Below are 15,889 nucleotides of genomic sequence, written 5' to 3'. Positions count from 1 at the left end.
ACGTGCTCCGCCTCAGTGGCCCAGGGTTTGCCGGTTCGAATCCTGGGTGTGGACCTACACACTGCTCATCAAACCATGCTGTGGTGGCATCCCACATACAAAAAAGAGGAAGATTGGCAACAGATGTTAGCTCAGGGCCAATCTTCCTCACCAAAAAAAAAAGTGTGCTGTTCCTCAAAAAGTTTGACACAGTTACCATGTGACCTGGCAATTGTACTCCTAAGTACATTCCACCCAAAAGAGTGGAAACCAGGTGTTCAAACAAAAACTTGTACACACATGTTCATGGCAGCACTGTTCACAACAGCCAAAAGGTGGAAACAGACCAAATGTCCTTCAGCAGATGAATGAATAAATAAGAGGCAGTATGTCTGTACAATGGAATATGATTCAGCCATAAAAAGGCTACATCGTGGCTGAACCTTGAAAACGTTATACTGAGTGAAAGAAGCCAGATACAAAAGGCCACAAATTGTGTGATTCCATTTACACGAAATGTCCAGAATAGGTAAATCCATACAGACAGAAAGTAGATGCGTGATTGCCAGGGGCTGGGAGGAGAGAAGAATGGGGAATGACTGCCTAATGGGTACTAGGTTTCCTTTGGGGTGATGAAAGGTTCTGGAATGGATAGTGGTGCTGGTTGCACAACGTTGCGAATTTACCACGCCACTGCGTTGCAGACTTTCAGACAGTTGAAATGGTGAATTTCGTGTTGTGTTATTTTACAATTAAAAAGAAATTGTGTGCTGTACGGTCCATGTCCACACTGGACTTCTTGTCCTGCATGTTGTCTCTGCCTCCCCCAGGCCTGGTCCTTCTACCTGGAGGAGGATTGTCCTTTCTCTCTTCTCTTAGGTAACACATCTTCATCCTTCAGATCTCAGCTTATCCATCACTTCCTCAGGAAGGGCCAAGCCCCCCATTACATCCTCGAGCACTATGTGCCACCCTGGTGGAGCACTTGTCTTGGTCATAATTAAGAAATGAAAAATCATGACTTGGTCCTAATTAGGATGTGATTAAGACATTATGATAACTATCTCCCCCACTAAACTATAAGCTCCTGGAAAGAAAGGGGAGCCTTGTGTATTTTCTGCTCTCTGTGTATCCCTAGGGCCTAGCTCAGTGTCTGGCCCATTTTAGGCACTCAATAAATATTTACTGAGTGTATAAATTAATAAACGTCCATAAGGGAATTCTACTAGAGTCACTACCCCCACCAGCCCTGTATCAGGTGGTTTTCCCATCACTGCCATTGCTGCCATTGAGCCTTCATAGCCACCACGACTCCTCATCATAATTGCCACAGACAGGTCAGGATGAAGCCAACAGAAGCCAGAGATGGCAACGAGGAGGAGCAGCCAAACTCCCAGGCAGCTTAGGAGGCTAGACAGAGTTGGTCAATAAGGGTGAAGTTCAGGTCAGTTATTGGTATTAGGATGAGGGAAGTCAAGTGCCAAGGGAGGCAACTGTCTAAGCTGGAACCGTGAACGTGAGTCAAGTCAATGCTTCACAGGATGGACTTTCCAAGAAACGCGTGTTGGACGACTACCTGAACGAGTAACATGCCAAGAACTTGCAGGCTAAGTGCCTGGAACGTAATAGGAGCATAACAATGGATTCTGGGGATTTTAAGAGGAGACTCGAGGGGACCTGGCAGGTGGTAGGATGTGGGACCAGGGGAGGGAAGAGTCCAGAATGACTCCTAGGTGGGGAACACTGGAGGAGGAGCAGGCTAGGGGAGAAATGATGAGATGAGTTCTGATGTTCTGATGTTGAGATGTTACTGGGAAGGGTAAGAGGAGGTTCTGGGAGTTGCAGAAGCCAGAGGCAGTCGGTGGGTGCGAATGGGAAGTGAGGCAGAAGGGGAGGACAGGAGGTTTCAGTGGTTATGGGAGGAGCTAGGGAAGAACACACAGTTGGAGAGAGGGCAAGAGGGAGGATGACAGATGGTGCTCCATGCCCAAGGAGGAGGGAGGAGCTGGGTCCAGATCCCAGGCTAGTCCCAGTCAGGAGGACAGAAGGCCATGTTTCAGAAGGAAAGAAGAATGTGTGGATGATGCTGAAACGTGAAGAATGGGTGGCAGGAACTTGAGAAAATTCCCTTCTTAGGACTCCTGCTTTCTTTGCAAATGAAGAGAAAGTTCAGCTGCTCAGAGAGACTGGGAGAGGTGGAAGCTCCAGGGCACTGGAGAGGGGTTGAAAGACCTGGAGTAGACAACAGAGAGAGGGCCAGCAGGGAGCAGTGGAAAGGGACTGTTTGAGGTAAGAGGCCAGGATCTCTATAGCGGCTTGCTGTTCTCTGTGGGATGCAGCAGCCCAGGGTGGAAGCCAGGAAGGCGGCCAGACCCATGGGCCCAGGGGGTGCTGGGTGGGTGCATGAGCAACTGAGCAAGTGGTGGCAAGCAGAGAAGGGTGTAAAAGCCAGAGGCCCTTGGGGTGGGGAGAAGGTAGATGGCAGGGAAGGGGGCTGGAGGTCTTGGTGAGTGGGACTCTGGGACAGGCAGGTGTGAATGAGGGAGTCAGAATCAGAAGCACAGAGGGATGTGGCTAGCGAGTGGGGTGTTTAAGCTTTGAGAAGTGCAGGAGTTGCAGGCAAGATAAGGTCCAGGGTGTAGCTATGGGAAGGACTGGCTGAAATGGAGATGGGAGGGCCTTTGGAATTGAGAAGGTTATTGAATAGAACCAATGTTGGACCATCACCACAGAGGCGGAGAACTGGGCTCCCAGGACAGCGAGGAGGTGGAGAGGAGGTTTAAGGACAATGCTGAGGAAATAGGAAGGCTTGTCAGAGGACTCTGGGAAGACTAGGGAGAGAGAGAGGGAAGAGGAAGCCGAGAGAGGAAGAGGAGCTGGGAAAAGCTGGATGGCCACATGGAGGCACATGGTACACAGGAGTCTTCTTCTTCCGGAAAAGCCTTCTCTACCCTCCTGGCTAGCTAGGGTAGAGCTCCTACTCTTCCTCTGGAAGCCTTCCCTGATGACCCAAGACCGCCCCTCCTGGGCGTTCCTAGAGTACTCTGGACTCTCCTTATCACAGAGTCACCCCAGCGTTGTGATGTCTCTGCTCTGGCCTGCCTTCCTCACCATGGATGGTACAAAAGCTGGGTCTTGGTCTCCAACACCTGGCCCAGTGTAGACACTCAAGAAAAATGTGTTGAATGAAAGGGCTAGTGGGTTGATTGGGCTGGGCTGAGCTGCATGTGACCTAATTAGTTCAGAGGAACAGTGTCTTGTTCCTTTCTCAGTGACCTTCCTGGGCTGTTGTTCTGGGGGAGAAAGACAAAGTGTCAGGGATGGATCAGAATGACCTGGAGGGCTTTTCGAATACAATTGCCCATCTCCCCTGGAGGTCAGATTGTCTGAATCATGTAGGGGTGAGAATAGGGAGAGGGTGGCACATACACTTTAAGAAAGCTCCCTGGGTGATGCTGACCCTCCACATCCCCCAGTCCCAGAAATCACTGTTCAAGGCTGAGTTCCGGGCCGTCTTCGAGGTGAGAACAACCAACCCTGGAGTTCAAACCAAGGTGTGCTGGACTCAACCTCCACACCCCCACCCCAACCACCTGTTCTGCCCCCATCCAGACCATCACTGCCACCCCCACCTTCATGATCTGAACCACCAGTAACTCAGATGTTCATCACCCTCACCCCCCTTACCGGGCCCCTCACCCTACAGCCACCTCGGCCACACTCAGTACAGTTTGGTCTCAGGGAAGTACTTCCTGCTGAAGCCCACCTTCCTTTCCCACCAGGGGTCTGGCCATGTTGTGAAAGTCACTCTTTTGCAACCACTACCCATGGGCAGACTGCGCCCTGGCTGGTGTCCCTGTCCTTGGGATTCATCTTTGCCCCAGAGATCAATGTCCTTGATCATTGCCATGTTCTAGCTGGCTTCAGGGCCTTTTCTGGAGATTCCCACTCTAAGATCCATGAAGTATGTGTGTGTGTGTGTGTGTGTGTGTGTTGGTGTGTCTAAGAGAGCGTCTATAACTTTCACCAGATTCTCACAGGATCTTCGAGCTTCTGAGGATGTGCCTGCACCCCTTGGAGAACTCCTGTTCGTCTGTCAAAACACAATTCAGACATAGCTGACTCTAGATGCCTTCCCAGCCCCAGCATAGACTTGCTCAAACTCTCGAGCATTATGGGTTGAGTTTTCCATGATCTGCCTTCTCCACTCCAATGTCAGTCCCCTGAGGGCAGGAGTCACAGCTATCTACTCTTATTCTCTAGAGCAGCACTGGCCCACAGCACGCGCTCAGACGGTGTTTCCTATAACCAGACAATCTGTCACACCGTTCCAGAAATTGCTCCTCTTTCAAGAAGCCTACCCAGATGGTCTAGGAGGCAAACACCTCTTAATCCCAACGTGACACCTCTGGCCTTACCCCTCAATTCTCACCACACCTCATTGTACGAAGGCCCAGCGCCTCCCCTTAAAGACAGAAAAACGGACCATACGCTGGATTGACATGTTGTTCTACATTGGCCACCCAGTTATCTGCCCCAGGCACATCCAAGTGTCCAACCAAGGCTTCGAGATGTCTTCATATCAAGTTCCAAGTTCTCAGCAGACTCACGGCACCCCACTCCCTGCCTAACTGTATCCCTCTCCCCTTCCCAACTCATCACCCTAGAGAATTCTGATTACTTCATCCCTCTAGAGGTGACCCCTTGGGTGCCCTGCACACCCTCTTACTGCCCAGAATACCGCACGGAGACCATCCAAGCTGCAACACTTCCCTTACCCTGGAGACACCTGGTTCCGTATAGCCCTGCCCCTCCTCTTTCCACATCCATGCATGAGTTCCCTTTGCCAAGAAGCTCTCTTTGACCACATCCTCCCCCCTCCCCTGCCTCCCTCCTTTCCTGGCCCCCAGCTCTAGACTGATTCTGACTTATTCTGGGGGTGGTTCTGCTCCCCTCAGCAAGCACAATTCCTGTGCTCAAGCAGACTTCACTCCATCCTTGGGTCATGGACAGGAATGGGGACAGGGCTGGAAAGCAGAGAGCTCTTCGGGTGCACAAAAGGCCCCAGAGCCTGAGCTTTGGACAGCCAGGACTCGAGGAGGTGGCAGGCCACATTCCAAAGAGATGCTGGAGTTCTCTCCCTAGTTGGTGGGGGCTGCTTGGAGCTGCAGAGGGCAATTATCATAGTGCCCCAGGGACTCATGCTCCATCAGCAGTTTCCAAATAGTCCCTGGAGCAACACGAGACAGCCCTAGGCACCCAAGGACTTGTTCAACAGTGAGCTGGGCAGGGGGTGTGCTGGGGTAAAGGGCACAGAGTAGGGGTGGGGGCTGAGGTCAGGTTGAGGAGACCTTCCTCAGGGAAGGGAGTCCACACTCCACACTTCTGCAGTCAATTCCAAGCAGAGTTGGGCAACTGCCAGAACCTCGGCTTATCAGAGCAGGAAGGAAAGTTAGTGATTGCCTGTCCCATGGGTGGTTCCTGGGAGCAGGGCTGCACCAAGTCTGCAATGGGGCTTCTCAAGGTATTCGCTGTAATTCATCGGGTGCTCCAGGCTCTGAACACTTCCCCAACAGGAGCCTGCAGTCATGTAACTCAGCCATAAAGAGCCTCTGTTTTTCACTGGAATTTTATCAACCTGGGATGGCACCGCTTGCTGTCTGCTGCAGATCTGAGTTGGCCCCATACGTCTTCTGTTAATAAGAAGCGGAGAGACAAATTAATCATTACTCACATGCTGTTTGCTTGGTCGGCAACATCTTTCAAAGCATGACGTCCATGGCGGTGTGGGAGTGGGGAGAGATAACAAATGGACGGTGTCTTTGATGGTGAAAAGGTTGGAAAATATTATCTACTCCAACCCTGCAGAGGATGCAACTGAGGTCCAAAGAGGGAAAGAGACGTTCTAAGGTTGCACAGCAAACTGTGGACAGATATCAAATTTGAACACAAGTCCCCAACTCCTAGACCAGAGCACTTCCCACCAGGCCACCTGCCCTCTCCGCCCTCCCAGGGACTGCAGAGATGCTCATACACGTGAGTTACTCCATTTTATGTTTGTGAGTCTCTGTTCCTCAAGAGAACCAGTCTTCCAAACACTCTCTCACTTTCCCTCTTCAGAAGCTTTGACCGATCTGTTTGTTCAGCAGTAAGTGCCAAGAGAGTCCATACTGCAGGATTGCTTTCACATAAAGTGCGAAACCAGACAGAGCTGATGTCTGCTGCCACAAGCCAGGACAGTGGTTATCCATAGGAGAGGTGGCGACTGGGAGGGGAACCAGGGAGTACTGGGGTGCAGGTCACGTTCCATCTCTTGATTGGGGTTCTGGTTACACAGGTGTGTTCAGTCAGTGAAAATGCATCGGGCTGTGCTAATGACACGTGTGTCCTATTGTATGCTTGTGATACACCAATTAAAGAATTTGAAAGGTATGCCATCAATAAATACTTGTCATTGATTGGTGGAAAAAAGCACATAGGGACTGTTTCTAAGCAATGCTTTAATATTGGACAAAGCTACATGCTGCCCTGGTCAGTGGTCTGCAGTGCTGTGGAGCTCTCCCTGGCTGGTCAGCCAAAGGCCGCCGCAGGGACAGGTGGAAAATTCTGCATCTTGCAACACCCGAGCTTCATCAGGACCAGTAATCTCTGGCCCAGTTCATACCAGGCCTACAGGGATTAGCACTGCAGATTGCAGGGAGTAAAGACCCTGAGGGGGATGTCCAGCCTGGTGAGAGAGAGGGCCTGCACTGATGAGAAGGAAGGCAGGGGACAGCAGACATTAAACACCCTCTTGAGGAAAGGACAGCTCAGAACCCAGAGCCTGGGGGGCGGGCGGGCGGAATTTGAGCTGTGTGCCAACTCAGGAGGACAAAACGACATCTTTCAGCCAGTTTCTGACGGGCCCAGTTCTTGGAAGAAGGTTGCATCTGAGCATGAGTGTGTATGGGTGCAAGTGTGTGCCTGTGAACATGCCTTTGCTCCAGCTGTCTCATCAGCCTGGCACACCTTGCCCACCCTGCCAGAAACCCCCTAGTCCTTGTCTCTTCCTGGAAAAATCCTCGGCAGGCTTCCAGGTTCAGTTCAAATGTCTGAAGTGGCCTGACACCTCCCTGTCTCCCAGGCAAAATTGCCCCCGCCCTCCCCCTGTGGGCCCACAGTGTGACCTAGCGCTCGCCCCCCTCAGAAGGATGGTGTGTGTGCGGGCTCCACGCCTGGCCTGGGTGCTCCTCAGAGCAGGGACTCCAACCCCAGGTCTCCGGAGGATTGTTGAAGTGACAAATCTGCGCATATAGCTCTGGTAGTATATATTAGGACTGACTGGGGATAATCCCTCTAAACAAAGAAAATCATTAGCAGATTAATTAAGAGCCCTGTTTGGGGCTCTAATTCAAAGGCTAATAATCTTTCATCTTAAGCAAGTTCTGACGCTTTGATAAGACCTGTCACTGAGTTACAGTATTGATGGAAGCCAGGCCCTGGCTGTGGAATGCCTAAGTATGCAATTCATACATAATTCCTCCAGTAATTTGGACACATTTTTCTCTTATTGACAAGCATTATAATAACTATAATAAACTAAGGAAACCTCAGGTGAAACAACACGTGACTACGCTCGTCAATAGAGGTGTAACCGTGAATTTAATGAATGCCTTTCCTAAGCCCTTCTTTGTTAAAGATGTTTGTCCAGGTTCTTATCAGAATAGGAACTATAGGAGTGACTTGATAGCATTCATTTATTTATCCACTCATTCACTTATTCACTCAGCGTGTACTCAGCCCCACCGTAGTCCTAGGCTCCACGCCAGGGGCCATGGGAAATATTTTCAAGTCAATAAGACATGACCCCTGCCCTCAATAAGCTCATCTTCCAGTGATATTGGCAATCCCAGCAACCTCATCAGAGTACCAGATGCTCTAAGACAAGTACTCATCAGATGTCAGAGGAAGGCAGGACTGCCACGGAGAGTCTGGGAAAAGTCTGGGTTGGAATGAGTTGAAAATGTAGGATTTTGTTCACAGTGATATACGCTTTTCCTTCTGTAAAAGTAATTCCTGTTTCAGAATGGTCAAAACAGTCTTGAGAAAGAACAAAATTGGAGGAGTCACACTTCCTGATTTAAACTTGCTACGAAGCTTCGGTGGCACTCTGTCTCAAGTCTCAGGACTCTGTGGTGCTGGCATAAGGATACACATAACAGACCATGGAACAGACTTGACAGTCCAGAAATAAGCCCATATATTTATGGGCAATTGATTTTCAACAAAAGTGTCAATGAGGAAATAATAATCTTTTCAACTAATGATGCTGGGACAACTGGATGTCTACATGCAAAAGAATGAATTTGGACACCTATACTAAAATTAAGTCAAAAGACCTAAATGCAAGAGGTAAAACTATAAAACTCTCACGAGAAAACATAGGGATAAGTCTCTGATCTTAGATTTGGCGATGGTTTCCTAGATATGACATCTGAAGCACAAGCAACTAAAATAATAATAATAAATCAGATGTCGTCAACATGAAAGACGTTTGTACTCCAAAGGACACCATCAAGGAAATGAAAAAACAATGGGAGACAATATTTGCAAATCATATATCTGATAAAAGTCTGGTATCCAAAATATATAAAGAATATTTGCAACCAAACAGTAAAAAGATAACCCAATTTAAAAATGGACAAAGGATTTAAATAGATCTTCCTCTAATGATATATACAAATGGCCAATAAGCCTGTGAAAAGATGCTCTACATCATTAGTTATTGGGAAAATGCAAATCAAAACCAATTCACACCCACTAGAATGGCTATAATAAAAAACAGACAATAACAAAAGTCGACAATGATGTGAGGAAATTGGAACCTTTGTACATTGCTGGTGGGAATATAAAATGGTGCAGCCACTTTGGAAAACAGTATGGTGGTTCCTCAAAAAGTTAAACATAGCATTACCTTATGATCCAGCAATTCCACTCATTGCACTCCATACCCAAAAGAATTGAAAACAGGGACTTGAACAGATAATTGTATGCCAACATTCATGGCAGCATTATTCACAATAGCCAAGAGGTGGAAATAGCCCAAGAGTCCATCAATAGACATCCATGAACACAGTATGCTATATCCATAAAATGAAATATTATTCAGCCTTAAAAAGGAGGAAATTCGGATACATGCTACATAGATGAACCTTGAAGACATTATGCTAAATGAAATAAGCCACTCACAAAAGACCACCTATTTTATGACTTCATTTATATGAAATATCCTGAATAGGCAAATCTGGAGATAGTAACTAGATTAGTGGTTGGCAGCGTTCAGGGAGCAGGAGAATGGGGAGTGACTGCTAATGGGTATGGGGTTTATTTTTGGGGAGATGAAAATGTTCTGGAATTAAATAGTGGTGATGGTGGCACAACCTTGCAAATATGCTAAATACCACTGAATTGTACACTTTAAAAGAGTGAATTTCAGGGGCCTACCCTGTGGCCGAGTGGTTAAGTCTGAGCGCTCCGCTTCAGCAGCCCGGGATTTCACCGGTTGGGATCCTGGGCGCAGACAGGGCATGGCTCATCAGGTCATGTTGAGGTCGTGTCCCACACAGCACAATCAGAGGGACTCACAGCTGGCATATACAACTACGTACCAGGGGGCTTTGGGGAGAAGAAAAAGACAAAAAGATTGGCAACAGATGTTAGCGAAGGTGACAATCTTTAAAAAAAAAAAAGTGAATTTTATGTTACCTGAATTATATGTCAATAAAAAAAGGGAGTTCATGCTTATAAGTAAGTTTGGAAACAAATATTTTAAAAAAGAAGAACAAGTCAGGATGGAGGATGTCAGGGGCAGGAGGACCCATTTGCAAGGAAGGTAGGAAAGGATGGGGTGAGTGTAGCCTGTGTCTGGGGTGACTGGTGCAGACCTGTGGGGGGCCTGAATGCCAGCTGAGACTACAGGCAGGACGAGGAGGAGCCATGAAGGGCTCTGGGGAGGCCGGGCTGGCCCCAGTTAGGAGGTCACATAAGAATCTGGCCAAGAATGGTCACTGTCCCACTGAATACTGAAAACGTGTCCTTTTGATTTCTTGTTAGCCAGCAAATGCTCACAATGTGTATGCACGGTAAACAACGAATGGGGATGGCAGCATTATTTATAATCGAGAGAAATGGAAACCACACAAGTGTCCAACAATAGGGCCCCTGCAGTTGTGGAAGAGGATGTCACATGGAAAGGTGTTCAAGATACTTAAGTGAAAAAAAGCATTCACAATAAGAACTTGATTTTATGTATATATAAAAAGGTATTCAGGGGCCGGCCCTATGGCCGAGTGGTTAAGTTTGCACACTCCACTTCGGCAGCCCAGGGTTTCGAGGGTTCGGATCCTGTGTGCCAACATGGCACCGCTCATCAAGCCATGCTGAGGCAGCATCCCACATAGCACAACAAGAAGGACCTACAACTAGAATATACAACTATGTACCGGGGGTTTTGGGGAGAAGAAGAAGAAGAGAAAAAAGAAGAAGATTGGCAACAGATGTTAGCTCAGGCACCAATCTTTTAAAAAAGAGGTGTTCATAATCCCCATCTTTATATATGAGTGAAGATAGGCTAAAATATTACTGATGGTTGTCTGCTGGGTGGAGTTATCTTGACTTTGCGTTTTCTGCTTAGAAATTATTTTCCTATGACGAATGTGTATTAATTAAAAGAATAAAGATAAACATTAATTTAGATAAAATGATAGAGAGAAAATCCTATTTGCCAATTTTCTGGTTATTCATGGGAAAATCCAGTGAATCCAGGGATTGCGGGAGGCAATACCAACGGGTCCACTAATAATTCGAAAGCGATCGGCTTTTCACTTTCAGCAACAGGACAGAGCTGGGAGCTTGGGCATGAAGGCAAGAAAGTGATTCTCAATACTCAGTAGCTGAAGGAGCTAGGCAGCTCCCTAATGCCAGTGGGCAAGAGGTATGACACTTTAGTCATCAGAAAGAGCTTTCGTTCACTCATGTGTTCATTCATTCATTCATTCACGTGTTTGGTGAGCACGTGCTGTGTGTTAGGACAGGGCTCGGTTCCAGGGCTCACTTGTACATGAGGCACAGTCTTTGCGCACGCCAAGCTAGGAGTGGGTTTATAAGAAGCTTGTCAGGGGCTCGCCCCGTGGCCAAGTGGTCAAGTTCACGTGCTCCGCTTTGGTGGCCCAGGGTTTCGCAGGTTCGGATCCTGGGCACAGACATGGCACCACTCGTCAGGCCATGCTGAGGCGGTGTCCCACATAGTACAACCAGGAGGACGTACAACTAGAATATACAACTATGTACTAGGGGGCTTTGGGGAGGAGAAGAAAAAAAAAAGAGGAAGATTGGCAACATATGTCAGCTCAGGTGCCAATCTTTAAAAAAAAAAAAAAGAAAAATCTGTCTGCCCCAGATTGAAATTCCCAGTAAATAGTTAACATTTATTGAGCTCTTTCTATGTGTCATGGGCTAAGTGTTTCACACAGATTATCCCATTTTTTTCTTAATAACCCTAGAAGGTAGCTAGTTACTGGCGTTATTACTCCTTTTTATAGATAATAAACCTGAGCCCTTGAGAGGTTTGAAACTGACCCAGATTTCTGGGTTTGAAAGTGGTGGACCTTCCACTTCAGGAGAAAAGCCCTTCCAGCTCACACCACTAAGCGGCCCGGCCTCCCAAGCCCGCCTAATGGCAGCCTCGTCAGCACAGCTGTTCCCGAACCTGAAGTGAGTTCGCTCACCCGTTGCGCAGCAAGCCAATCTCTGACACCGAGTGTGGTGCAAGAAAGTCAGAATTTTATTTTTGCACAGCACTGAGCAAGGAGAGAGGGCAGCTAATGCCGAAATCCCAAACTCCCCGAAAAGTTAAAAGGAAGGGTTTTTATTTGAGGTTTTAGGTAGGGGAGGGGGAGTATATGGCTTTGCTGGTCAGAGGTTTCCCTCTAGCCTGTCTTTGGCCTTGAGACACTTGCAGAGAGGAGGGAGCCCGTGACCTTGCTGGTCAGTAGCTTTCCCACCAGCCTGTATCTCTTTGCGGGAGGAGATAGTCCAGGTGCTTGTCCTTGACGGTGTCTGTCTCCATGGAGGATAGCGGATTCTGGAGCCAGGAAGCCAGAGAGTAAGGAGAGGAGTGTTTTGATTTTAACCCCATATATGCTGGGTTTAATGTGGAGAAACTGATATCAGGGTCGGTATCTCAGCCACCAGACGCGTGCACTCCTCAACGATGTTTAGCGAGCTCCTACTCTGGGCCAGGCACGGCTCCGGGAGCTGGGGACACCGTGGTGACTAAGGCGAGGCCCGCCCTCAAGCAGTGTACAGATGGATGTCATCCTTACTCCACAAAAGAGAAAACTGAAGCTTTGGGAGGCTGAGAGGCGTTTCTGAATTTTACAAGCGACAAACACGTAAAAGGCTTAGAAAAATGCCTGACACACACTAAAGCTCAATAAACGTTAGCTGCTGTGGTTATTTCTAAGGTCATACAGCCAGTCTGCAGCAGGCTGGGGCTCGAATCCCTGTCTTCTGGCTAAAATCCAACATTCCTTCAAGAGAAGCACCTGGGCAGTGGTGGATCCAGGTTGTGTGGTCTGAAAGTCATACAATTTTGGGGGAGTTAAGAAAAAGAATAAAATGTACAAAAATCTATAGCCATGTGAACACATTGCTTGGGTCTCTTCCAAGGCCCCAGAAGGGCTCGTGCAAGCGAGGGGCACTGAAGTTTCACAGAAAATCCACCTCCGCTACCACATATGGAAGATTTGCTACCCGAGTGGGCCGGGCTGGCCAACCGCCGAGATCCCTTCTAAGATTAAGATTTTGTGATTCTGTGTCCTAAGACCCAGGCAAGAGGGGTCCTGCACTGGCCCAGTGCTTTAGAGGGCCCTGCTTATCACATCTACTCACAAAGTAGGTTTATTAAGGACCACACGGGCACCTTCGACGCTGAGGATACAGCAAAGCTTGGAACCGAAGCACCTACTCTCGCGGTTAATATCGTCAGGCCCCAGAGAAACGCTTTTCCGTATCTCCCACTCTATGTTCTTGAAGCAAGAAACCACTAAATCCTCAAGCTGGGAATGTTTGTGGGTTGTGCCACGTGGGAGACACAGCTTTTGGCGTGGAGCTCAGGATTTGAGGAAGAAGGCCTTACAAAAAGACTCCTGAACTCATCCAGTCCTTCTCGGATAGCATAATAGACTCCTACCTGGCAAAGCATGGCTTCCCAAGAAAGGCCGAGTGTCCCTTTTCTTGCTTCTCTTCATGTTCCAATTCGTGGATGCGCTCATGAATTAGTGCAGCAGTGACAAAAGTTACATGTGGCCGCTGAGGAATGTTTTGTAAGATTCATTCTCATAACTCTTATATTTGTATATTTACAGGTCCAGGTATAACACGTACGGATCATGACATTAAAGCTTTACGTTGTTCTACAGCAGCAGTTCTCAGAGTGCGGTCTGAGGATTCCTGGGCATATCAGAGCCCTGCCAGAGGGTCCGTGAGGTCAAAACCATTTTCATAAGATTACTAAGAAATCATTTGCCCTTTTCACACTCTCTTACAAGTGTACAGCGTTTTCCAGAGGCTGCTTGGCATGTGATATCATCATTGCTCTGACAGCAAATGGAATGCGTGCTTGTGCGTTAACGTTTTAAAAGTTATCAGTTTTAATTTCTAACATGATAAATACTGATAGCTATAATTTACGTAAACAAAAGCTCTTTGGAGTCCTCAATCATTTTCAAGAGTGTAAGGAGTTCTGACATAAACATGTTTGAGAACTGCTAATCTAGAGATCTAGATATTACTTTACAAATTTCCATGATGTAAGGAATAGCAGTTTATATGATGAAAGGAAAACATTTTGTAATTTTTTGTGACAGCAATAATGTATCATATGCCATCTCATTATTTTTTTGCACGTGATGCATAAAATTTATGGTTTAGTTCTGAATCCAAGTATTGCTTTGAGAATTATACTGATAGTTTCCAGCCTTGGCAGACTGAAGTTTCTCCAAGTTGAAGTTAATAAAAGACTCAGGGGGGCCGGCCCAGTGGCGCAGCGCTTAAGTTCACATGTTCCGCTTCTCAGCGGCCCGGGGTTCGCCGGTTCGGATTCCGGGTGTGGACATGGCACTGCTTGGCACGCCATGTGGTAGGTGTCCCACGTACAAAGTAGAGGAAGATGGTCATGATGTTAACTCAGGGCCAGGCTTCCTCAGCAAAAAAAGAGGACTGGCAGTAGTTAGCTCAGGGCTAATCTTCCTCAAAAAAAAGAAGACTAAGGACTGTAATTACTCAAGGAAGGTTGTCTAAATTGGCCTGACTTCAACAGAACACAAATTACGTGAAAACCTTGATTACAACTGTATAATTGGCGACTTTCCTATGACAAAGGCAAGAAAAATAAGTCTTATTGAAGAAACGTAATCATTTAATTATGTATAATTATGTATACATTTATTACTCAACCAAACTTTGTCAGCCCATCCACAGTACACCCAGACAAGTGTGATGATAATTAGATCTAGTCTTTTGATGTTTTGCCAACTTTCAGCTATTTAATAACCATAGCTTTACACCTTGAAAAAAATGTTGTTATGAAAGTATATCATCGAGGTAGGCTGATAGAACATATTTTATTTAACACTTTGATACTTTGTTAGCTTGATTGATTGCTTTTCAATATGTAGACGCATGGGAGGAGAAACTTGCCTGGGTCCTGCAAAAGTTAAGGGTGGGCCTGGTACTACAGACTGAGTCACCCTTTCTCACAGAAGTGGGCAAGAGTTTCCACAATGTTCATATCCCACATCAGCCTTTCTTTTTTATAAAGCTTGGCACCTGAGCTAACAACTGTTGCCAATCTTTTTTTTTTCTGCCTTTTTCTCCCCGAATCCCCCCAGTATATAGTTGTATATATTAGTTGTGAGTCCTTCTAGTTGTGGCATGTGGGACGCTGCCTCAACGTAACATGACGAACGGTGCCATGTCCTCACCCAGGATCCAAACCGGCAAAACCCTGGGCCACCCACCAAAGTGGAGTGCTAGAACTTAACCACTCGGCCACGGGGCCAGCCCCCCACATCCCCCACATCAGCCACTTTTGTTCAAGCAGCCAAGGGAGAGAGGAAGCTGTGGATTCCATGCCTCAGCTTGAATCATGGTGCTCACTGTCCTCTCCATGGCCTTGGAAGGGCCTGTGCAGTGTGAAGAGTCGCCATCCACACACAAGGGGAACCTCTTGGAGCCCACAGTGTAAGGCAAACACTTTACATACACAGAGACCAGGACAGGGAGACCACACGGGACCACTCGTCCGTCGCCCAGCACCCTCACCTGGGCTGCGATGAGAAACAGGATGTCCTGGGTGAGAAGGAACAGCAAAGCATCTCCCTTGGGCAGGATGGTCCTTGCAGGAGGCTGGGTCTTGGGCTGTGACTGGCTTGGGGAGCTCAAGGCCCAGGGTTCCCTGTGGCTTGGCAGGTGTGGCTACTCGAGCTCAGTTTACCTGGACACAATTTCTCAACACAGGTTGCCCAGCAGTCCAGGAAATCTGGGTCATAAGGCCTTGCCCAGACCTCAGCTCTCTTTCTATACATCTCCATAGAGGCTACTCAGGAAAAGAGCCAGGTGGGGAGTCGGGAGTAGCAGCCAATGGGAAGCCAGCTCAGTATCCGACATTGAGGAGGTGGCATGGCACAGGAAGCCCCGGCCCCTTCACCCCATCCACGTGGTCCAGCTTACCTCCCTGTCTGTGTCTCATAGGATGGGAAAGTGGGGCAAGAGTGACCCTATCAACCTCTCTTGACCCCTCTGCCCAACCAGAGGTATGAGGACACATATCAGTTGAGGGTTACAAGGACAGAGAGAGCCATGCTCGGGT

This window comes from Equus przewalskii, chromosome 5 (assembly GCF_037783145.1).
Source record: "Equus przewalskii isolate Varuska chromosome 5, EquPr2, whole genome shotgun sequence".
Classification (NCBI taxonomy): Eukaryota; Metazoa; Chordata; class Mammalia; order Perissodactyla; family Equidae; genus Equus; species Equus przewalskii.
This window is presented reverse-complemented; position numbering follows the sequence as displayed.